Raw genomic sequence first — 26,186 nt, 5'->3', positions numbered from 1 at the left:
TCATTCTCTACATTCCTCTTGTGCACACTCAACATGGAAACAATTTTAAGTGGCACTGTGATGTCCCTCATGAATCTGGAAATGGAACTGAAGCCAACTTGTCTTATTTCGTGTACTTCACATTTGTCAAGTGTAGATGTTTCTGCTTGCACTTAGCAAAACTAGATGAGAAGAAGAATGAAAAATGTCTAACAAACCGACTGCTAAAAGAGTACAAACTGCTCTACAGAAATATTCTGTACTAGTTGCAGTAGAGATGCAGCAAACAAAGGCCCACATACTCTGTACCTATGCAAATGGATGGATGATTGTCACACCCAAACTTTGCCAAGTAATATGTTTTAGAAATCAAACAAGAATCGGCTCTTCATTGTCTGTTTTCTGAACAGATCTTTCTCTGAAATCACTTAAGGAACTGCTTTCTCCCAGTGAAGGAGAGAAGAAATGAGGAGAAAATACAAATTCTCTAAATGATTGGAACTGACAAAAGTGGTCAACTACCTCCACAGAATCACAGATAGTGGAGATTATCCAGTCCAACCCCCTGGTCAGAGCAAGGTGAGCTACAGCAGGTTTCACCTCTTTGTCTATGAGGATGCTATGGGAGACAGTGTTGAAAGCCCTGCTGAAGATAAAACTTACTGCTCTCATCTACCAAGAGATCTCATTGTAGTAGGCTATTGAGTTGGTTAAGTGCAGTTTTCCCTTCATAAATCCATGCTGACTACTCTCTTCCTATGAAGAACAGTTGATCTGTAGTTAGTTTAGCTATCCTCCCCAAATACACATGCAGAAAAGCTGAGCTTTATTCCTTTGCTGCTTGGTAGGACTGTATCTAGGAAGGTTTCTCGTTGGCTTCAGAGAACTGCGGACACCAGCAGCTGGATAGCTAACAGCTAAGAGTGAAATAGCTAAGTGACTACCTCAGCCACAGTTAAAGCTGTGAAGATTGCAGACAAGTCTGAATAGCTATGAAGAGGGTAAGAGGTGAAGCAGGACCCCTGAAAGTGGGAGCATGGTTCTGAAAGGCAATCAGGTAAGGGAAACATTAACATTTAAGTGAGGTAAACAGCTGCCCTCACCCAGGAGCTACAAGAATTTAAATCAGGTTTGTATGGGTCACTTTAGGTGCCCTCAGCACAAAGGCTGTAGTAATGTTTGACCCCCATTTGTTCATGTGGAAAACGTCTCTGTTTGATTTACAAAGTTTTCCAGAGAAAGCAGATTCAATGATTTTTACCCAGTTGCTTCTCAAGCCTTCAAGTTCATTTGTTCTAATGTGCTCCAAATGGTTACACATATCTAGAATCCTTATTACACCCTGCATGTTCGTGACCATACTTTTCACTGTGCAACAGTTGCCGTTCAGTGGTCTGCCTCCATCCTCTTGCAAATTTACACCACCATAAATGAAGATTAGTAAGGTTTCCTGAGGTGGTATCTGCTTTCTTCCTTGTTCTCAGAGAATACAGTGAATCCAATGTTTCCAGAGAGGATGAAAACACTAAGTCCCAGCATCAAAGAACAGCAACAGTAATGACAACAAAATCTTGTCACAACGTCCAGGTAGCTCCTTCTGGGACACCCCCCCCCCACCCCCAACCCCACAATAAAACCTAAAGCTGAATTGGAGCACTGTGTGCAGTTCTAGTGTCCAACATCAGAAGGACATGGAGCTGTTGGAGCAAGTCCAGAGGAGGCCACGAGGATGAGCAGGGGCTGCAGCACCTCCCCTACGGAGACAGGCTGAGAACATTGGGGTTGTTCAGCCTGGAGAAGAGAAGCTGCGTGGAGACCTCAGAGCAGCTTCCAGTGTCTGAAGGGGGCTACAAGGATGCTGGAGAGGGACTCTGCATCAGGGACTGGAGTGACAGGACAAGGGGTGATAGGTTTAAACTGAACCAGGGGAAGTTCAGGTTAGATCTAAGGCAGAAGCTCTTCCCTGTGAGGGTGCTGAGGCGCTGGCACAGGGTGCCCAGAGAAGCTGTGGCTGCCCCATCCCTGGCAGTGTTCAAGGCCAGGTTGGACACAGGGGCTTGGAGCAACCTGCTCTAGTGGAAGGTGTCCCTGCCCGTGGCAGGGGGTTGGAACTGGATGAGCTTTAATGTCCCTCCCAACCCATTCTATGATTCTATGAATTCTGTTCCCCTGAAGGTGGCAAATAACACACATCCTCATATTCATAAATATATGCCGAGAATATTTTGCACAAGCTTTCCCAACTGCGTAAACTGCTTAATGAATGAAAGCTACGTATGTATGGCAATGGAGAAAGTGAAGCCACAAATTGCTATCCTTTTAGACATTCTTACTCTTTCAGGCATTCAAAGCTAAATCCTCTTAAGTAGCTGCTCTTCTATGTGTCAGTCTGAAAATACATGGAAAGGGCTGATAACACCAAGGAGTCATCCAGATGGCAGCAGGATTCATGTCAAGACTTCCAGCAGGGAATCCTGCAGGAGTCCTCACCATGGCATGGAGGTAATGTGCCACTGGGAGGATGGGATACCACTCCATCATTTTCCACCTGATCGTGAGTTTCTTGGGCCATGACCATTTGTCACAGCCCCCAGAGCTGCTGTAGTTACTTTAGTAAGAAGCCACTGTGGACTTGTCCCTTGTATTAAAGGGTTCACACATGGTCACAGCTCTGTTTCTTACTGCTGAGACATCACTGCCTTTAATGATGCGGAAAAGCCTTCAAAATAAAGGACAAAACACAACAATTCTTCAGAGAAAAAGTGAACTCTGCCTTTCAGTTATTTTAATTTCTTTTTATTCTTGGAACTTTCATTTGCTTCATAAACAGCACTGCCTCAATACTCTGTAATTACTGCACATACACTTGCTCCTGTAACCTCTGCTCCCCACACTGGGCGTGTATATACCAGTGCATTTAGTATATTCAGAGCATTTAGTTACTTAACTATTCTGCCTACTCTTTAGCCCATGATTATTTCAAGCGGGTGAGCTAACCCCCAGCCCTGCAGTAATTCTGAGACTAAAGGGAACATTAATGTGTGTTCTAGGAAAACATATTGCTGTGACCTCGCCATGAGATAGAGAGTTCCATGCTTGAGCGTGCAGATAAAACCATTATTTAAAATAACAATTATTTCTCCTTTCATCATTTTTCTCACCCTGACAACATTTTCTCTACTAGCTCAAAATCATGAACAAATTATTCTTCGTGTTCTGCCTCAAATGTTTGTTTTTTAGCAGCTTATATATATATATATACACCAAGTGAAGGAAAAGATTTTAGGATTATAGGCTTACTATAGTGCAGCAAAAACTTACATTCTACAAATGTACTGAAGTCATGAAATATTCATCAATAAACCAAAAAGGAGTTAATATTTGAAGCAAGCTTAGACATTTACAATCAAAAGCCAGGATGACATAGATGATAAAGAAAATGTTACCTTCTGGGGTGAAGAAAAGAAGATACTGATACACATTACTGTGCTACTTCATGAACATCTGGCAGTCTGTCACTTAATAGACAACAACATCTCCTCTAAACAGAAGAGACTTGAATTCATCAGGGATTCCTGTAGTACAGTATGTGCTTAACTTAAGTACCTGCTTTCTGTGATTTCCATAGATTACCATATTCATGACACTGCGGAGTGAAAGCATTCTTCTCACTCTCTAACCAGAACATGCAAAAGAAATTAAAACACTGGCAGGCACTTTGTCTCCAGTTTGTTGGACGTGTGAGGAAAGGACTTTCCACCCATTTATGCAGATGAAATTCTGTCAGCTAAGCAGCAGCAGAACAAAGATGTCAGCAGAATGGCTATTAACAAATATCTGACAGGCAAGCAAATATAACTGTATTCAAATGCAGTCACAAAGCAGGGATCGGTATCAGTTGAGCCTCAGTATTGGAAAAAACTTTGTGCAAGTAAGATTTTGTACTTCTACTGTTACAGAAGTAAACCCACAGCAATCCAGTCTTCACATTTTCATGTGTCTTTATGTACCACAGCGTATCCATACCCATACGTTCAGCTGATACACTTATCAATGTTGTAAATTACCCGACGATACAAAGAAATGCCATTGCTAGATACTTCTACCCACCTTCTCCTCCAAGCTGGCTGGTAACTGAGCTGTTCAGAACAACCCTAAAATAATCTGTTTCTATGGATTTAACCATCCTCTTCTGGGGGTATATGTGCCAGGGAGATTGAACTCTTGCAGTAACTGATGACTTATCCCAGCTCCTTCCAAAGAAGTTCCCTAGGTGATAGCTAGACTATTAAAAGGAAACAAAAATACACCTCTTCTTACAACTATGAGAAAGCACGAATTTCCCTGCTGCTCTGGCTAAATTAGTGGTTACCAACCAACCTGTCAACCACCGATGCTGCTGACCCAGCAAGGGGAATGGAGCCGTATTGAGCTGAATTTGCTAATTCCACTCATGCTCAATGAGCTGGGTCAGGCACCAGGAGCAGCCTAACCCTGTTTCCAGAACCTCGAAGCCCTGTGAAGCTGCATTTAAACCGCCCGCACGACCCATGTGAACCTGTTCGAAAGCTCCTTGAGCAACTTAACACTACCACGCAGCCCGAGGGCAAACTACATCCTGTGGGCAGGATGAGGTGAAATACACACTATCTGCATCCTCCTTAGCTCTCCCACATTCCTTCCAGCATCTTCCTGGTGGAAATACAGCTTTAGACACCCTGCAGTATTGAAGAGATAGAAAGTCTATGTATGCAGCATTTTATATACATAAAAATATACAGTCTAATTAATCATGCCCATCAAATTCGTGCTCTTGGGGGAATGGGAAACCAGGCAAATAGCAACCACCTCTTCCAGCCTCTGGGAAAAACCCCAGGATTTCAAACACTCTATAAGGCTTTGAATACATTCACTAAAATAACCACTGCTGCCACTGTGTGCAAAGAAAGTGCGTTTTCACCATTGCTAAATTAGCTGCTATATTTGCAGCTAAACTAAGCTGCAAATTTACGTATCCAATACTTTTTGCTAACAGTGAAACTCTGCACGGGTGGTAAGAGCATCCACTTCTTCCATCTGCTGGCACCTTTGCAGGTATTTGGGTTGGTTTTGCTTTGATTTTTGTTTATCCTGCCCTTTTTTTTTTGCATGGAAGCTCCAGATTTATTCCCAACTTGCCTGTACTGTAAACAGCAGATCATCTCAATAGATCTAGAAATAAACCCTGCTTTCCCCTGGTAGATCACACATCACGTAACTATCCTTGCATTATTGCACTAATAGATTACTGAGATGCAATCCACTGCTAGTAATTCCTAAGCAAACCTTCTTCCACTTCAGATTCATTGTAAACCCCCATCTCTTATGGCAGATGAACTACAGCACTTACCCTCCTTTTGCACAGACTACAATGCTTTCCCTCATCATCACACAGCAATCCTTCCATCTCTACTTCACACAATCCTAATTTAAATGTAAAGTATTCAGTGCAGACAAATGAGCTCTAGTCAGCTCTTGCAGTTCTGACCAAGGAGCCCACCATTGCTTTTACAGCCTTCAAACTCAAAAATACAATTCTTTTTATCATCACCTCAATAACCTAAACTCACTAAATTTCATGCTAAGAGTCAGCATACAAATAGATCTGGTATTAATAGCAAGTGCTTCCACCCCTAGATAGTCAGAACTCCCACTTTGGTTGGCGAGAGGTAGGATGAGAAAATGCTGAATGCTCTCCTATGAAGAGTTTGGCTATTCTGGTTTGATTAAGGCCTTCCAACAGCTTTGAAAATGTGACAAATCAACACATCACATATGACATTCAGAAAGAATGATGAGAATAGAGCCAGATGGTAAAGTTGGACTAGTCCATGGACAGAAAGGGAGGATGAATTTTGATCATCCGAAGTTATTAAAACTTTAAAACAGGTCTGAAAAGAAATAATTGCTAAACTGTTTAAAATCAATATTGCATCAAATATCAATAATGCATTACAAAAGTGATACCTTCACTAAACTGATATAGATGCTTCCTACGTCGCCATCAAGCAGTGAGGAGCTATCAATGCATAGGTAGAAAAGTAATAGATGTTGTATAAAAACCTAATGTAGACTAACAGAGAAGAGCTCATTAGAATAAACCTTCTAAGTCTCACTCCAGTGCCTTTCTTGCATATTTATGTGTCTTTATAACAGCTAAATCGTAACATCTGAAGTATCATTATATTCTGAAAACGACATTACAATGGACCTATATTCTAAAATGCTGATTTGATCAGATTTTCACTCAAGTCAATCAGAGAAAGAATTTGATTTTAAAAGATCTAACATGGGAATCACTGGCAATACAGACCACATGCATCCATCGCTGTATTTTTAAACATCACTTTTTTATAATAGCTTTAAAATGACTTTTGATTATCTTGTTACTACAAGACTTATGCACAGTTAGGCTTGTGAGTATATGCACTCAGCTTGCCCTCTTCTATTAAATATAACCACAATCACATACTGCTTCATCCACTTTTTCACTGGTTATGTGCTCCTCACAGATAAACAACAGAGATGCCTTTCCCTCCTGTCCTGATCCTACAAGCTTTTATGCGTGGCTGACTTTTAAACACGCAATAGTTACACTGTCTGTGGTTAAGCCTCCATGTAGCCATGGGGGAACCGGGACCATGTCTCGCTGGCTGATCACAACTAACCCACTCTTCTTGGACATACACATATGGTTCCACCTGACTTCATCACAGGAGTTAAAGGTTCCCAATGAAATACAAAATGGAGCACACAGAGTACATCTCTTCTGCATTGTTTGACAAATCTCATGTCTTCAGCTGTTCTGCACCCAGATAGTTCCAGATAACACACCTCTTCACGGATTCAGTGATCATGCAAGTCCTACAGCCCTTTGCTACTCCAAAACCTGCCTTACTGAAAAATCTCATCCTCATTTCAATTCTAAAAGCAAAATTATTTTGGTTTCTTGATGTAATTCATCTTGTTAAAAGTTCTGCCAAGTATTTATAGTGCTTCAATCTACTGCTCAAACAAAACCATCGGTAGCCTTTTGACCATAAGACAGCAAGGGAAACAATATTCTCTATTTAGTGCAGCTTCTCTACATTAATGCTGCCTACAACAGCGCTGCTGCTATAAAGGTCACACATGACATAATTTATATTATTATAGATCATCCATGTCATCTGTCTGCCCGACTTTTTTTTCTCCATATTTTATAGAGGTGCCGTGTATTCTGCTGGATAAAAATCCTCAGAGAGATTGAGAGTGGCTTACAAAGCCAGGAGCAGCCGCCACACAGGAGAGATTTGCTGCTTCTCCTCAGGAAGGCTGGGACCATTTCCTGCTTGAGTGAACAAGGAATACCCAGGCTCCACTGTCTCCAAGTGCAGCTTGATAGTGGTGCCACCAGAGTGCCTGATCCTGATCACACCATCTGTAGCAACTGCTGCAAAATGACTGTCAAGCCGCAGCAGTTTGATTAATACAGCAAAGGCTTGGTTCTGAGATCTGTGTTTCGGCTGTTTTTGCACCTATACAGCTATGGCAGCGATCCCAGCCAGCTCCTGGCATTCTTCTACCAATGGTTTGACCTCAAATTGCACCTTCTTCCACCTGTACCTACCATAATGGATGCTCAAAAAGGAGTGAGATAGTCACTGACTTTAATTCTTATATCTAATGCATTTGCAAATATATGAGTGTTGTGTCGAAAACTGAAACTACTTTGACTTTTTTAAGATGGAAAGCATATAACCTCCTGCAGGTCTGTATAATGCCTTGTTAAACTGCTAAAAGACTGTGCATGTGGACAGCTTTCCATCTGCTCCTCCTTCCATCCAACCTGTGGCTCTGGAAAACCTCAGCAATGAGACACGTGTCCTTACTTTCACTTGCCTTATTGCTGTTTCTCCGAGTGCAAGTGCTCTCCTGGCTGCATCCCTGTACCCATCTCCAGCTCTCACGTGCCTAGAAGACGCCCCAGACCTTCAAAACACCATGTAGACACTTTGCTACAGGGCTCTTGCTGCTTACCACCTATTAGCGTTCAGTTTTCTGACTTTTTGTATGTATCTGTCATGGATTGTTTGCCCCAGTTTAGTCATATGCCTCATTCATTTAGTTAGAAGCAGAGTATTTGTGTGTTATCGATATTTCCTGGTATTTTAATTCGTTCAACTTCTCTTGGTAATTTACACTGCCCTGCTGGTATTTTGATGGTTCTATTGTACAATCTCACGATATATGTTTTTGTCAGCAGTTTCAGATTCTCACAAAATGCCAACAAAGTCTCTGGTATCTAGCATTTACTGCTGTTGAACTGGCCAGCTGGCATTCAGGCTCCTCTCTTAGTTTAAAGTTCATGCTTGTGCAAATGGCACCGAAAGTTTATTTCTGCTCTTGTGTAGTGCATCAAAGCCTACACAAGAGTTGCAAAATCCCATTTCCTGAGCCAGCTTGTTTCCCTGATGTGATGCATTTTTACTGTTTGCTATTGTAAGCAAGCTTTGGCAAAACAGTTTTCTTGCCAATGCAAAAAGATCCTGTATGCGAGACAATCACCAGTGGATTTTTCTTCTCTGCTTTGTGCTAACGCATTTATGTTTGCACAAAATTCTTCCTTGTCTATGCAAACACTTCCTTTTCTGAGTGGTTAATGGATTCTGCTTCTGCTCCATTGATGGTTGGCCTTGGCTTGTTCACAGCAGCTCTGCACTGCTGCAATGCTGCTGCACCAGCTCTCCTGGTGCCTCTACATTCGTGTTTCAGTTCAGATCAGGAGTACACCTTTGGAGGTCTGATTATCTCCATGTACTGCACTCTGGTTCTTAGAGCAGAGCAGTCTCAGAAAGCAAAACCTGCATTTTATTTTGGATGAAATGAAAGCCGAATGTGTGCTCCAGGAGTGCACCTAAAACGAGCTGCAGCTGCTAATGGGCGTTAAGGCCATGAGGCCAGACCAGAGCTAGAACATAGTAAAAAACCCTGGAATGCATGTTGTGTGGACAGCAGTCTGCAGTATCAACCATTTCATTCTGCAACTCCATTCCTGTTTGGCCTACTTGTATAGAATCACAGAATGGTTTTGGTTGGAAAGGACCTTCAGATCATCCAGTTCCAAGCCCCTGCCATGGGCAGGGACACCTTCCACTAGAGGAGGTTGCTCCAAACCCCGTCCAACCTGGCCCCAGGCATGGGGCAGCCACAGCTTCTCTGGGCACCCTGTGCCAGCGCCTCAGCACCCTCACAGGGAAGAGCTTCTGCCTTAGATCTAACCTGAACTTCCTGTTTCAGTTTGAACCCATCACCCCTTGTCCTATTGCTACAGTCCCTGATGCAGAGTCCCTCTCCAGCATCCTTGTAGCCCCCTTCAGACACTGAAGCTGCTCTGAGGTCTCCACGCAGCTTCTCTTCTCCAGGCTGAACAGCCCCAATGTTCTCAGCCTGTCTCCATATGGGAGGTGCTCCAGCCCCTGCTCATCCTCGTGGCCTCCTCTGGAGTTGCTCCAGCAGCTCCATGTCCTTCTTACATATGCACAACTTCTTAATGGAAACAGCTTCTGAGTGCTTTCATTTGATTCAGTGCAACTTCATCACACTTACAAACTGAATTCACCCATGAGGATGCAATGAACTCACGGGTTAGCTGGTTTATAACATTTGGAAAGACAGTGAGCTGTCATTTGTTTTTTGATTGTCCATACTTGGATAACACATACATACACATAGATATTAGTCACACCATACAAAAATATGTATATTGGTCACACATTTCTACTATATTCCATTCCATTGTATTTTAGATAGAATATATTTCTTGAGATTTTCTATATATTCTGTTTTTTTTAATTTTGGAGCCTCGAGCTGTGAGAGCTCTTTTCCCCAGTGCTACTTTCACTATCATCCACTACAGCTCACTTTTATGTCCATCTGTCCATCTTTCATGCCCACTCACATATTACCATAATCACTGCTTTCTCGTTTTCTTTCCAGTCTTTTGCAAGTCTCAGTCTATATCCACAGGAGTAAATCAGTGCCTGGGGATATTCCTGGGAACAAGGATGTTGCCATCTATCCTAACAAAGCATTACAACATTTTCTTGCCCACTTTTGGCCTGTGCTGACTATCACTGTCCCAGGCAATTCCTGGAGAGGCTTTGGAAGTTGGCATGCTCCAGGAGCTGTTCCCAGCAGGCAGCCTGCCTGCAGCCAACCTGCTTTGGAGACTACCAGCTTCTCATCATCAGTACAGGCTGCTTGGTGCCAGCTGGCCTAAGCACCTAGGGATATTCCTGGGCATACTGAATCTGGAAGTACAAATAGATCTCTCCTGTCTGAAGTCAGGTGCCTATAGGAATCACTTCTGATGTCAGTGCCCAGGCAGAACGAAGCAAAGCAGTGTAACATCCACCTAGTTTCAACAAGCACTATTCTCTGCCATGAGGGACTTTCTGGAACTGGAGTTACAAAGCTTAATGCAAAACCATAAGTCCTAGTGTGGAGTTATTTATCACGGCGTTTGCTGGCATTGAAGGACATTTCCTTTGTCTTATCTTTTTGAAAAACAAAGTGCAAATACAGCTGTAAAACCCCAAGAAAACAAACAATTTCCAGCATAAGCCAAAGTATGAGCTGTACCTTCAACCTAGTCTTAAAGCAAGTGCCTGCATCAGGTGTGTCTTTAAAGTAAATGATTTCTCCTTTCTACAGCTACTTCCCACACACAGAACTCCTTCAACACTCTACAAAATGCTGCTGTGGTCTTCATTAGGAAGCTAAGCAGCCGCAGGATGCTACAACGTTTTCTTTTTGACACTTTAACTGGTATCAGTGACACTGACACGGGTACAGAGAGATCATAAAATCATAATATTTTGATGTAGCTCTCCTTTATCAGGGACTGGAGTGATAGGACGAGGGGTGATGGGTTCAAACTGAACCAGGGGAAGTTCAGGTTAGATCTAAGGCAGAAGCTCTTCCCTGTGAGGGTGCTGAGGCGCTGGCACAGGGTGCCCAGAGAAGCTGTGGCTGCCCCATCCCTGGCAGTGTTCAAGGCCAGGTTGGACACAGGGGCTTGGAGCAACCTGCTCTAGTGTGAGGTGTCCCTGGTTGGAACTGGAGATGCGGTTTAAGGTCCTTTCCAACCCAAACCAGTCTGTGGTTCTATGATTCTAAGTGAAATAACAGCTTTAAAAAGTTAGTCCTGATGATTACTTCCACGTGAAGCAGCTTATTCCATAGAATTTGCTATCAATTGGGTTTTTTCCTAAAGAAAACTTTGCTTCAAAGTCTTTACACATTTCCCCAATAGGAATGAGTAGATTTGGGGGTCTGCTGACTCCTTTTTATAACAATGAAACTCATCTGAGATATGCCAAATACTTGCAGGGTACAACTGCTGTGTTGGAAGACACAACATGCAGACATGTTGCAGTGTTTTCTGCAAGCTGAAGTTTTCCAGACTTCCACAACTGCTGCTACTTCATACTTGCCTGTTTTTACCTAGTAGTAGAAGGTAAATCACAGTGATAATAAATCCTTCTATATAAATGCAAAGCAGAGTTAAAACTGGAATTGCTGTGGCAATTCTCATTTACCACTTTCCTTGTTGTTAATTTCTACATAAGCCGTGTGCCGTAAGTGTCCCCTGGAAAATAGTTTAATTCCTTTCAAGCGTCCCCCATGAAAACCAGATGCAGACACTGAGTTTCAAGCCATAAAAGACTTCTGATTTTTCTGTAAGTTGGGGAACAGAATCTACCCCTGTAGCGAGACAAAGAAAAGCAGGTTTCGACCTTTATCTGAAGTCTCTGATTGCTGTGATAAGGGGTGAAGAATAATTTAAGATCCCATCAGCTATAATAGATCACAGTAAAACTTACAGTAGCCTTTTTTTTTAAAGTCTTACTGTTCTTATGTATATAAAAGCCATCAGGGACACAAACAAAGCTGAACTTTTGGGCTTAGCTCACTTCACAACTAGCACCGTGGTTCCAGCACGGATCAATAAGCTACATATTATCTTTCAGAATTCCTCAAGAATTTAAGACCAGGCTAACACCACAACATTAAATATTCATCACCAGCCTCCCTCTTTTATTCAGCCCGTGTTACAGCCGGTGGTCAGGACCAAGCCATGAGGGTACCAGCCTGCATCACAGCCGGGTTCATGGTTCGGGGCAGGGCATCCCCCAGGCCTGCACTCACAGGGCAGGATGGGCAGAGGGTGGCAAGAGGGCCATGGAGGGCAAGCCAGGAACAGCCATCGTGGAGGAGCCATTGTAGGAGAGAAGGCCCTGAAACAGTCTGAAGCTTTTGGCAACTATTTCTGAGAGACTTTCCATGGGAAAAGTTCAAGTATCGACGACTCCAATGGATTTGGGAGGGGGAAAAGTCCCCACAAACTGGAATGAAAACACTGAGCTGCAGAACCTTCTGTCTGGGAGAATGGAGGGAAGCTATGCTACTCAAGCCAGCAGACTGCCCTACTGTCCATATTGCCTTCAATATGACCATTTGGTATATTACTCACTTCTCAACAGGAAAAAGAGGGTAGCACTGTTGAGAGTAATCGTGTTGTTTTCTCTCTGGGTTTCCAGTGAATGGGGCCACAGCTTAGGTTGAAACTGATTTTGGGTTAAAATAAGTAGCTGTCATTTGGTTCACCACCATTATTGTACTTTCACTGTAATGCTATTTAATTACTTAACATTTTGATTTGTATGAGTAAAACCTTTCACCTCTGAACTGGAAATAGCTTCCTAAAACCAAGTAAAACCTTTTCAGATGATAAACATCAGAAATCAGTTTTGTGCTGATTGAGCTAAAACTAAGTAGTCTTCAGCAATGTACTGAAAATATGGAAGTGTTTAAGCAGATGTTTACAAGTACTGTTAAAATCAAGATTCTTCATTTTCTTAACTCTAAAAAGGAATTCTATCCTTTCATGACTGTAAAAGCCAAGCAGAACCCGAATGCAATAAAACCATCCCAGCCTAATATTTTAATGCAGTTGTTCAATAATTTCTATTTCTTTGCATTATTTTGACTTTATTATACTTCTATAATACCCTCAAATATACCCATAAAACTTTACAGCCCTTTTCCAACAGCATATGGCGTGTGTTGTGAAGAGAAGCATGTTTATGAGCTGCAAGACAGGAAGAAAATTCACGTACCCTTATGGGATTGAGGCAGGGAGAGTTGACTATGGGTACGAGCAGAGATTTTGGTGTCTCCACTGCTGCCTCTCTAATTCTTGAGTCTCCAATTGCATTATAGAGTTATCTTGTGGTGGGCTGAGAACAGTGCACAACCTCTCACTGCTTGAAACTGAAAGCAAGTATTTTACAACACAGTCCCTCTCACAGCAGTAACCTAGTATATCTTGGCTAAATGAACAAAGCTAGCCTTGAGTGAATTCAAAATGAATTTTAACCGAACTAACATGTATTCCACTAGAGACATGGAAGCAAATACTCAATATACCTAGGTACCATTTAAGAACCATTTGTCATATCCTGATCCAATTCCACTCTGTAAATGAACATCAGTCAATTGAGATAGGATCTAACAACACCAGCTTACTTGTCTTTGAGCTACATGGGCTTAAATGTGGCTGGTCAATGTTTTGGGTTTCTAAGATGAAGTTTGAGCAATAACCTCTGTGGCTGACACTGTTTTGGCGCAGAGGTGGCCACATCAGCTGTGGGATCCAAGCATTTGGAGCCCTCTAGTCTTTTCCTGCAGCCCTGACTCCATCCAGGGGGAGACTTGCTGGAGTTTCAGGACATACTTGCAGTAAGCCTGCAGGACATAGGAGCAGTAAGCCTGGTCGGCATTTCACTCTTTGCTCCCTCTGGAGAAGGAATGATCTCCCTGGCTGAGAGAGCATATACTTTTGCAAACAGCTTTCTGCACCCTCTTTTGACAGTGTGTTTCTGCTTGTCAACCGTTCAGTGTCTGAACCATACCAAGATTCTGGGCAGGAATGGGTTTGTCTGCCCCAGCACAGATGTCTAGTGTCATGCTCCAAGATCTAGACCTGCACAGATCTTAAACCACATTTGGAGGCAAATAAATCCCACTCTGTGCGTAATATTCGACTATTCCCATCTCTTAGATATCTAACTTCAATGCTTACAGTCAGGGACTGCACTCCTTGTGCTGGAGACACCTAAGGGCAATTCAGCCAGTCAGATACAGTAAATTGAGACCTCCCCCTGTGCATGGCATCCCCTCCCTCATGCTGGAGGGAAGGGATGCCATCCAGAGGGACCTTGACAGGCTTGAGAGGTGGGCCAATGGTGGAGCAGCTCTGCTCTGGAGCCAGGCTGAGAGAGCTGGGCTGGTTCAGCCTGGAGAAGAGAAGGCTCCTTAAGGGGAGACCTTAGAGCAGCTCCAGTGCCTAAAGGGGCTCCAGGAAACCTGGAGAGGGGCTTTGGACAAGGGCCTGTAGGGACAGGACAAGGGGAATGGCTTTAACCTGCCAGACGGGAGATGGAGATGAGCTCTGAGGCAGAAGCACTTCCCTGTGAGGGTGCTGAGGCGCTGGCACAGGGTGCCCAGAGAAGCTGTGGCTGCCCCATCCCTGGCAGTGTTCAAGGCCAGGTTGGACACAGGGGCTTGGAGCAACCTGCTCTAGTGGAAGGTGTCCCTGCCCGGGGCAGGGGGTTGGAACTGGATGATCTTAAGGTCCTTTCCAACCCAACCCAATCTGGGATTCGATGATTCCATGGTATCAGGACAGTTAAGCTGGATGCTTATGACTGTGCTAAGACTCCAAGCAAAATAAATGCTCAATTGTGCACTAAAAATTATGTTCCCAGTGAGTGCTGAATTATGACAATACTCATACAGCCAAAACAGTGGTCATGACTGCACAGAGACATCTCCTAAACTGCCATTTAGGAACTAGACAACTGCAGACACAGACTGGATGGGAAGGAAATGCTTTTTTTAACTTGAGGCAGACTTTCAAGCTTTTCAGACTGCATGTTCATCACTCACATGTTGTTATAAATACCTCTGTAAACTATTCACACTATGTAGACAAAAATACCTCAGTGATAAACAACAGACGAATACATTAAGTCCTATGGAAAAATGTAAACACTATACTTCGCCTCCATCTGCTCAATCCTGGTCATTAAGCCCAAAATCCAGCAGCAGGCACAGAAGCCCGCCCACAGACCAGGCACTGAAAGTCAAAACCCAAGCTCTAACAACATTGCTAACGAAATGTCCATCAAATGAATGATTACGACTTTGTTGTGAAGAGACTCTCTGTCGGGAAGGGACTCTCCATCAGGGACTGTAGTGATAGGACAAGGGGTGATGGGTTCAAACTGAAAGAGGGGAAGTTCAGGTTAGATCTAAGGCAGAAGCTCTTCCCTGTGAGGGTGCTGAGGCGCTGGCACAGGGTGCCCAGAGAAGCTGTGGCTGCCCCATCCCTGGCAGTGTTCAAGGCCAGGTTGGACACAGGGGCTTGGAGCAACCTGCTCTAGTGGAAGGTGTCTCTGCCCAGGGCAGGGGTTTGGAACTGGATGATCTTAAGGTCCTTTCCAACCCAAACCATTCTATGGTTCTGTGATTCTATGATTCTAAGAGAGAGGGGAGTTCTGGAGCATGAAGCCTTTATTAGCCCTGTTCTGTTCCACCCAGAACGACATCTCTGAGGGACCATGCTCATGCCTTACAGGTGCTCTTTTATACATGTTGGTTACTACAGGCACTCTTGTGCTGTGGTTGCCAAAGGACTTCTTGTAAGGGGTAAGTTTAGAGGTTTCAGAATATCATTTATGCTTATGGAAATGGCATGTGAGTTGTTTACAGTTTAGTAATACATTACAGGGTGATAGTAAAAGAGGAGATGTAGTTACATTTGTGCTTATAGAGCTTTGTGGGGTTACAATGAGCCTTCTGCTGTCCAATTTACAACTGGAAATCTGTGAAACAGGCATTTCAAAGCGTCAGGAGCACTCAGCATTTGCAAGAAGACTCAGGGAAGGCAGTGAATACCTGGCTTAGTCTTTTGGTCTGGAATTGTGAAATTTGCCTTTTGGCATGTATTTAATATTTAAAATGAGAGCACCACTCTTCAGAAAACAGCAAGTAATGCTCAGCCTCCACTCTCTACACTGTAATAATGGGGAGTATAAATAAATGAAATTAGAGTTGATATGTTCCAGAATTCAACTACTTTGAGCTCAACTGCAATCTTGAATGATCTGAAAAAAAAGGACTATTTCAGTGATCCTCTTTTCTGGGTTTCTCATGCATGCAGACAGACTGTATAGAACAACAAGGGATTTTATAGCTTTTCTGCATAAATAAATCAGCAACTTGGAAGAAATACAACACAGTAATAGGAAAAAAAAATGCATTAATTATTCCAAGCAGTCAAACAGGGAAGAGATAAAATGATTAATGAAAGAACAGATATATGAGATGACATACCCTGACCAATAGACGGGTTATACTTACTTACGCTGCATAGCTTCAAATGTGGCAATGAAAAACAGAGCTGTGGCATAAAAATTAAAAGGGGGCTATTTCGTTAAAAACTCATCTGCTGAGTTGAATGAAGGGCAAACAAGGTCTTACCTATGTGAAGATTAGACCCACCTTCTTAATAACAGCCAGTGTAGGTGTTCTTAAACATCAACCATCCGAGTACCCAAGTGCAATCAGCCTGAATGAGATCCCAAGAAATCAATACAATTCTTGCCAGGCCCCTTCAAACTATTACAGAGCCCCAACGTGCTGCGGAGCAGCAGATTACAGGCTGGCTGTAATTGTTCCCTGGAACAACTCAAACACAGGTCCTGGCCCTTAATGAATTCTGTACAGCATGAATAGGTCAGCAAAGTGCAGGAATCTCTGTTCTCAACTTCTACATGTAGAAATGGTGCGCCCAACAGCACTGTTCAGCTACTGGGGGCAGTCGCCCTGTGCCAATGTATGACTAATGGGCAACGAAACAAAGACATTCTTAAGTCTGTCTGTTCATAAAAATACTGCTCTGACTGCTGAGACATCCATGGGGTTGGATCAAAACCACACAAGATTACAGAAAAACCTGCAAGGGCTTTTTATAGCAGTACAAATAGGCAAAGGACACACTCCTGTTCCTTAAGTATGATCTTAATCTTTAAGCAAGAAAAAAAAGACATTTCAATTGCATATTATTAGCTACTGTTAGCTCCAGTGGCTTATACTGAGTCACTATCAAAACACTTTGTTAGGAGGCAGTGGCTTCCAAGGAACCCTATCGTGCAGCTGAAATGCTGGAAAGGGCCATAGGCTTGTGCAAATGTGACAGGAAAAGTCTACAAGTCCAGCACATACTCCTGGCAACCCAAAATTTCTCCCAGCAGTACTTAGGCTTCACGTGTTCAAGCTTTAAAAGTCTCCCCTACCTTTAATTCAAGCTTTAAAAGTCTTCCCCACCTTTAATCTCAGCAACCCAGCACGAAACCTCTATCATTTCTACAAAGAGGCTTTCCTTCCAATCAGGGTAATTTTTCTCTTGCTTTTCCTGAACAATTCCTTTCTTTTCTCCAATTCAACTCCTCAGTCTTGGTGCAGTTCTCACTCTACAGCATCAAATCCCCCTCTCTCAATTGATTGCAAACTTCAAATATTTGTAGACCACTCAGTTCTCCACCTCTTCTGTTTACACGCACCATTTAGGCAGGACATATGGACACACAAGCGTTTTAGCTTCTTTAGCCTCTCCCCATAAATCACTCCTTCTAGATTCCTTGTACTTACTTCCTTACTACACTTAGGGCTGTGCTTAAGGGCCAAATCTGTTCCTAAGAGAATTGAGAGATGTTGTAGCTGATTTTTTCTAGCACAAGAATACCACAATTCTTGGAAAACAGGCTGAAAATGAATACTCAGTCTGTATGACCAATACCACAAACTTCGTTTTGTACTTTCCTTGCACAGAGCACTGTGGCCCACAGAGCACCTTGCTATCCAAGTAAACAGCTTTCTTAGATAAGAAGTTTAAAGGGACAATGATTCTTTCAGAAGCTAAAAGCCCATGTCTTTACATGCACATCAATAATATGACTGTGACTTGTACCATAAAGAAAATGGGAATACATAAAGAGAAGTAGGTTTTACTAATAATAGCTACCTGTAGATACAGAAGAGACATTTCTGATTTCATAGATGTTTCTAAGCCATCTGGATGCCTGTAGAATATAGCCTGCGACTCCATAAGACTACATCTCATATAACATCAAACATTTTACCAGTGCTTTATGAATAAAAAGACAGTTAGAAGTACTGCTTAGAAATATACAATATTGTTAATAAATGACTTCTCTCACTAGGGGTAGGTTCTAGAGGAAGAATTTCCTATCATCAGGTTCTCAGACTAGTAATTACAGCTTGCATTTTGAAAGGCACAACCTTGCTTTCAGGGATGCAATTTGCATCCAAATCTGCACTTACATAATCAGGGAGAAGAGTTTTGCACACATAAATTAATTGCTGGCCACATTTTCTCGTGCTTGAACTGTAGACAATTAGCTATCCATCACTACTGACCAGGGCTTTGCTCAGTGAGGGCACAAAGAATAAGGCCCTGCAACTAGTACCAATCCCGTGCATGCTGCAGTGTCTTAAATATCCCCAAACACCATGAGCTTCACCCGACAAAGAAAAATCTCTTTGGCAGTAAAAGCTGGTACAGAACTGAAAGAGGAGAGGAGTTGGAGAAAGAGGGTGGAGAGGGAGAGGGAAAGAGAGAGACTGATTTGCTCTCAATGAATATGAAAAAGCTGATCTCTGCCATTGAGGAAAATTCTTGCACCAGAAAGTGCTGACTGATTGCGATGAGGAATGCTTTATCACCAAGATCCAGACACCCTTTCATATGGTGATTATTATTCCTGTCATGACCCTCTGGTCATCAAGCCACAGTGGCTTTTGTCACGAAACAACTATCCAATAAGGCATAATCTAGGAGTAAGCCTGTAGCATAATATCTTTTACTTGCTTATACACACAGTGGGAAGAGACAAATCTTCTTCCTGTGAGTTATTACCTGCTCTAATCCACTTTGGAAACTAGCAGTATTTCCTTAATTTTGTGAAGCATGCAAACATATTTTTCAGAAGACACAGCTACCTGAATAGCTCAGCCCAGAGCTGAAAGCAAATCTAAAAGCTCTCTCAGGTAGTAACAAACAGTCTGACATCACCAGAAAGTAACTATTCCCATTAAAACTTGATAAGCGCATGCAAAGGCTGAACTGTGTTTAATTACATATTGTCTTCTATAATTACATATTGTCTGGCCTAATTCCTGATGCTATTCTTGGAGCAACAGCTCTGACAAACAGAGGTAACACATATACAAATGCATATACAAAGCCTCAACAAACAGCACCTATCAGCATTAGCTGTTTCAGTCCCTATACAATAAAATAATGCTGACTTTTTCAGAATAAAGATGTTTTACACTAATGCCACCATTGTCCATATTATTATTACTAACTATCCAATCCCAATATTCTGTAGAACACATTTAACCTTGCATGCATTATTTCTCTGGCTTTTCTAATTCAGCTCCTTGAGCAAGAGGCTAACACAGCAGTTGCAGACAGTGGGCACCGTGTTGAAAGCATCCAGGGAAAAAGGGTTGGGAACCCCTGCTCTGGGAGCAGATGTGAGAAGCCACGTCTGGCCGCGCAGGCCAGTTCTTTTTATGTCTTTTCCGTCCTTATTGCTTATGCAGATCACTTTACATGAGGGCTGTTTGGAATGGTTTCATCCAACCAGCAAGCTAACCCTGAGTAACAAATACAACAATACATATACAACTGTACAGAATAAAAAATTAATGGTGTTAGAGGAGGATGATGCACAGAGACATTCTGTGTGACACTGGGGAGGAAGTGGGGGGTAAGTGCGCGTGGTTAATATGAAAAGATGTCAAAAAAAAATGAAGCATAATAATAGTGCAATTTATCCTTGCTAAACGCACTGCGCTGTGCTATAATTAAATATGAAAACCTAAATTTATCTCTATGTTCGGCTGTCATTAACTTAACAGGGAGTGCACATGTTCTAATCTAATGGCTGATTTTTTTCTCCATGTGCAGCATATTAAAATGTATATTAGCCTCAAGGTGCATAAACACAAAATAATAGACCAAAGGTTTTGGCCTGTGGAGAAAAAAAACCCATGCTCAAAGGCCGTCAAGTAGCTGGTGATGCAGGGGAGACACTCACTTAGCCTCATTAAGCCAAAGCTCTCTTTTGCTTGTCTTTTGTTCTGCATGACAGCAGCCTCTTTGTTGTATAATAATTCATTCCAAGTTCGTTCCGAGCTACCAAAACTGGTGAACTGTGGCCATTTTAATGAGCAGTATTGGTGGTATGCATAATGTGGGAGCCACGTGGCCCAGGCAATCACAGAGCACTGCAGCCAGCAAAATGAGATACTGTCGAAATCACAAATTTGTCAAGTTGTTTTTGGACAGGGGATTCTAATAAGCACTAAAATATGCATCTTATTACTCTGCATCTGCCAGTCAAAGATCACTGTAATGAATGCATGCTGCAGGGTATGACCAGGCCCTTTCCCCAAGTAAAACAAACCGCAGAGTACAGAAAAAGAATGATGGATTTTTGGCAGTGCCTGGATTTGTTGGGGCTTTTTTTTTAAACCCTTTTGCATGAGCAGTTGGATTTTCCTGGCTTCGTGTCCGTTGCCAGCAGCGAACGCACTAAAACCGCCACTGCTAAGGAGTTAACGTGAAGACATTGTTCCTTAATAGCCACATTTACAGGCTGTGAATATGGAACTTTCAACTCGGTGCTTGAAGCACATTTAGCATAGAGTACATATAAAAACCCACAAAGATGAAACTACTTTAAATTCACTTTAATAATCCCACTTCCTTTTGTTTCACCCATTTCTACTGCAAACGGCTTCACTGTTAGGGAAAGATCCATTTTATGTAACAACCTGCAGTCGCTGTGAGGAACAGCACTGTAGATAATCACAACATAAACTTCCATAATAGACCGGTTAAGGGAAAAAAATAATGTTAGGCAGGGCCTTTTTCCTACAAATTGTTCCGGCTCATAATTGCTTTTGGCTTGCAAATGCTGGGAAGTTCCCAAAGTATCCTGAACCAAGAGGTTTCTTAATCAATACAGGCCTACCCTGAAGAGGCTTTGCCTGGCTGAGAGCTGTATTTCAGATGCAGGCCTTAGTTAATGGGAAAAAGGATCAAACAATCCCCAAATATTTGTTTTTCCCCTCTGACTCTTCTTCAGAACTAGTTAGGCAAGATGGGAAAAAGGGTTTCTTCATCGGTGTTAATTTGTTTATAGCAATCTCCGTATTACCATATGGTCTGTATTTCTGGACATGGCCACAGATGTTTTTTTCTTCTGTGTTCTTTATGCGGTGCTGGAAACAAGGGGACAGTTCTTTACCACACGGGGCAAATTTGCCTTCCTAAACAACAAGGAGCACTTCCAATAAAATGAAGTGTGAAAACCTCTGCTCAGTGAAGGCTGTCTTGAAGAAGCTGAAGGCAGCCAAAGCTTGGTGCATGCATTGCAGCAGTGTTCTTGAATGGCTGGGAGTTCCCATTCGGTTTATTTCTTTAATAGAAGAGCTTATTTAACATTTTGTTTGAGATCTTGATGGTATAGCAAGGTTTCTTCTCTGCCATACCAAACATTAGATTTGACTACAATCAAGTTAGAATTAGGAGGTTTGTACTCTTCAGAAGAATCGGCGTTTAGTACCCACGGATACTTGAAGGAAGGGCACATTTTAGTCTTAATGGGAAGACCATGCACTCAGGGAACAAAATCAGCAGCTTGCTAAATACAAAGTGATGAAAATTCTCACTGAAGTCCATACACTGTGCGTGTTTCGGATCATTCTCTCTCATCTGTCTGCTGGTGTAAACCACCTTCAATAAACGTGTTTTTATCAGACATGGTTTTAACATTTCCAATACAGCACAATCTTAACAGCTGAGGAGGAGCCACTATGAAAACAAGTTTGGGCTGGGTTTTGGCTTTGGGTTTCGGCTATTTCTGCAACCAAGATGCTTAAATTCTTATTTTTTCTTCTTTTCTTTTTAACCTTTAAATATGCTCAAAGAAATGTCAGGTTTTGCAAAACTGGTGCTGAAAGCAAGGTATGAAACATCCATATATTCTAATATATATATATCCACACCTACACTGCCCTATTTTTAATGTTTAGCTACCTGGCATGTACAGACGCCACTGTATTAAGTACAAGTTTTATAGCTGACGTTAGGTGGAAGTTTATACAGGAAAACACTATAGTACTTCTGTGACCACCAGCTGACACCCCTGCATTTCTGGGACATAATCACTTCAGCTCTCTGGAGTAAGATCAGCGAGCAACTAATAAAAGAGTCCTGTAATAAACAGACAAGGTGACACAGGAGAACAAATTGTACCTCTGGGGAATACTGTATCTTGTGTAGATACCCGGTGAGAACAGAGTTATCTTTATCACTCTGCTCATGTATCTTCCTGAGAAACTCAGGAACGTTATTTCAAACCACAGTTTCGTTAATTTTGGATTACAGGGATCCTACCTGTGTTTTTCTCTCTTATGCGGCAACCCTAATAACTCTGGGTGATAAGACCATGCCCTACATCTTAGCTGTCTTCCTGATTGCATCATACACTTGATCTCAGTCCTAAATTCATGCTGAGGTAAGTGTGCTTTTACAAAAGGTCTTCCTCGAGGGAGTCAGTGAGAAGCAGTGTGGTGTCATCATTACCTTGCCATTCTCCCATTCAGTGTCAAGGTTTGCAAGCTGAGATTATAGCTGAGACAAGCTGACAAGTTTTATTCCATTCATTTAATGGAAAGGTAATTTAGAGGTGATGTTAATGACAGTTATCTGTGTCAAGGCTTCAAATGTCAGGTGCTCCCCCAGAAAAAAACAAAACCAAAACCAAACACAAAACTAAAGCCATCAGAAAAACAGTGAGGAAGGAATCCCAGAAGACTGGCTTTGTCCACCTTGGTGAGTCCGACACAGCATCTGTGCTAGGACTGTCTTTGGAGCAGTTATGGATAAGACTACAACCCCAGAAAAGAACAAATGGAATTGGTGGAACTATGGAAAACAGTAACACACAGTTGACTGGAAGCCACAACTCAGGTTAGCACTTCTAAGTGGGAATCTCACTGCTATTACAGGTCACATCTTGGACAATGGCAAGCATTTGCTATCAGCAAATATCTACGAGCTGGCTCTGAGGTGATAAATTTAGGGTTTATATACCAAAGAATACATCCTGCAACAGTGAAAAGCACAAAAACAGCACTCAGGTTTACAAATATTTTCCAGTGCTATTATGCTTCTCATATCTCACATATGGCCAAGAAGATGGTGCCAGACGCTTTCCAGTGGTGCCCAGTGACAGGACAAGGAGCAAAGGCCATAAACTAACACACAACAAGTTTCACCTCAACATGAGGAAGAACTTCTTTACGTGAGGGTGTCAGAGCCCTGGCACAGGCTGCCCAGGGGGGTTGTGGAGTCTCCCTCTCTGGAGACATCCCAAACCCGCCTGGACACGTTCCTGTGTGCCCTGCTCTGGGTGGCCCTGCCTTGGCAGGGGTTGGACCGGATGACCTTCAGAGGGCCCTTCCAATACTAACGATTCTGTGATCCTATCTTAACAGCTATAAATTATATGATGGAAGTATTAGTTTCATTAATTCAGAAGCATGAACAGGTACTAATCACTGTGATTCTCTTTTCCAGCCAGAAGTTGATGTTTGCTATTAAACTGCTTATTAGATAACACTATTTAGCACACTATTTTTCATATTCTTTCTGTTTAAGAAGGAAATTATTGTGATAAATGTAATAACTGATGGTGATAACCATTCAGTTTGTCATTTATCTGGTGACTGCATGGCAAGACAGCTTCAGTTTAACATCATGCGTACCACTGAGAAAAAAACATTTATCTTTTAATTTACTCTGGTCATCAAATACTACAAGGTTTCATCACAAAACTCTACCGTGTCACTCTCCTGTGGCAACATCTTGCACTTAGCATCTGTTTGATGCTGAAACCAGGACAGAAAATGAATTATCAAAAGAATACTGCACTGCTATATGAAAATAAGGGTATTAGCATTCAATAATGTACTGCGAATCAAAATAGATGCTATTATGAACATACTTAGTTGGGAATAGGATCCGTCCTAACTCTGTAATATATTCAAAGCTGGGAGAGGCTCAATAAATTTATATACAACCAGAAGGCAAGTGGTTCTTGAGGCTGTCGAAAAGAATTCTCCTTCTCATTGAATTGTCAATTGCGTGAACTTCTTATCCCTGTGATTCTACATTAAAAAAACCAGGAATTTTATAACAAAAATGGAGGGTGATTCCTTTATATTTTTACATCCACTGCACCAAAAATACGACATATCAGAATTAGCATCTTCGCTTTGCTTTTCTTTGAATGCAAGAGTTCATCAGTATTTTCTGTTTAGATTCTCACAGGGTCTTACTTAAGAAGCTGTGCTTCATGTCCCAGTTAAGAACAAGACAAACTTGGATAGCTCCTTCTCAGCTTTTAAAATCATAATGCAAGATTATGGCCGTCACCTTTTACTCCATGGATAACATATACTTTCCCACACATCACTTTAATCGATGAGAACATATACATCACATCAATAGGCCATCTTCTCTTTTCCAGCAGAGTAAGGACATGCTTTTTAGTGACTATATGTTAGAAAGGGGATCAGAAGTGAGTGTTATGACCTGCTGCCAAGCAATCCAGATATTTGTGTTTGAAACTAGATGAAACTACAGTACTCAACTAAATTTATCAGGCACAAGTACATGAAATCCAATATTGATAATAATTTATGAAAGTAAGAATACTGGTTCCTATAATACTGCAAACTCAGTTTATGATAACATAATTACTTACACTAATAACACTGCTTAGGCACAGTCTTGCTAATTATGATATTATAAATATTAATGATATCAAGCCTTTGTATTTGATTGCCCCTAGTAGGATCATTCATCATGGTATTTCCTTTTACCTGTGTTGTATTATTTTCCTTCCTTTCCCCTTGAATGTTCACTCCTAGACAAACAGCCATCCTGAGCATATGCCTAAAATATATCACTAACTTCTCAATGATGCAGCCTGGTTAACTTTATATGTTATTATTTAGTAGCAACGATCCAATGATATCATTCAGCGCTAACAGCAATCAAATACACCATCAGTTATATTCTGTATGCCTTGTTCCTTTTAAATGCCTAACAGAGCCAGCTAGACAAGATTACACAGGGCTTTGTTTTTCATTCTTTTTCATGTGACCTGTTTCAAGTTAAGATTCCTTTGAATTATTAAATGCTTCCCTAAAGTGCCTTTTCACGCTACCTTTTTAAAGTTAATTATTGATGTAGTGACAAGTGGAAAAGACTAAGAATTAGAATTATTTTTCCCTCATTCAAAAGGACATAAGAAACATCTTTGACAAGGGTTGTCTGTTTGGTAAAATACAAAGGTAATACCAAATAGAACACTGAATGCAGCTTTAAAGAAGAATTACAACAAATCTCTGTTACATGAGTTGGAAATGCTGTGGATGTTTCCACAGGTGTTAAAAGAAGGAAGTTTAGATGTAACCCTTCGAGCCTGGCTTAACTGCTTAACGTAAGTAGATGAAAATGAAACTGCTTATATCTTGGTTTATTTTTAAGCAGCGTATTATCCAGAGCTTTAGGAATAGGATTGTCTTTTCTCCTCGAAGGTAATGTTATAATTTTCAGAGCTCCACAGAGAACAACAACAATACAGGAGTTTCTAATCTCCTGCTAAATCCAACTCCAGTCATCAGCAACAGTAAGTGAAGATTTGGAGGTGCCCGACATTCCAAATCCTATTCTTTTGTAATTCTTTACTTTTTCCAACATTTTCAACAATGTTGTATCAGAGTTTTGGAAGGATAATCAATAGGCATGATGTATCACTGAAATCAGTCTTCAAAGTGATCCCCTCTAGTAACTAGAAACAAAAGCTCAGCCTCCCTGCTGTGCGGGTATTTTGCTTAGAGCAGGAGCAGTAGGGCATCAGCTGGAAGTCAGTTACACCTCCCTGCTTCTC

General features: G+C 41.8%; 1 protein-coding gene across 5 annotated transcripts in view; it reads right to left on the bottom strand.

The window, feature by feature from the left end:
* The window catches only part of DPYD (dihydropyrimidine dehydrogenase), a 355,916-nt gene that overhangs the window by 19,943 nt on the left and 309,787 nt on the right, over window positions 1-26,186 (bottom strand). The gene's annotated exons all lie outside the window — the stretch shown is intronic.

Source organism: Strigops habroptila, chromosome 8, assembly GCF_004027225.2.
Source record: "Strigops habroptila isolate Jane chromosome 8, bStrHab1.2.pri, whole genome shotgun sequence".
Taxonomy (NCBI): domain Eukaryota; kingdom Metazoa; phylum Chordata; class Aves; order Psittaciformes; family Psittacidae; genus Strigops; species Strigops habroptila.
This window is presented reverse-complemented; position numbering and strand designations above follow the sequence as displayed.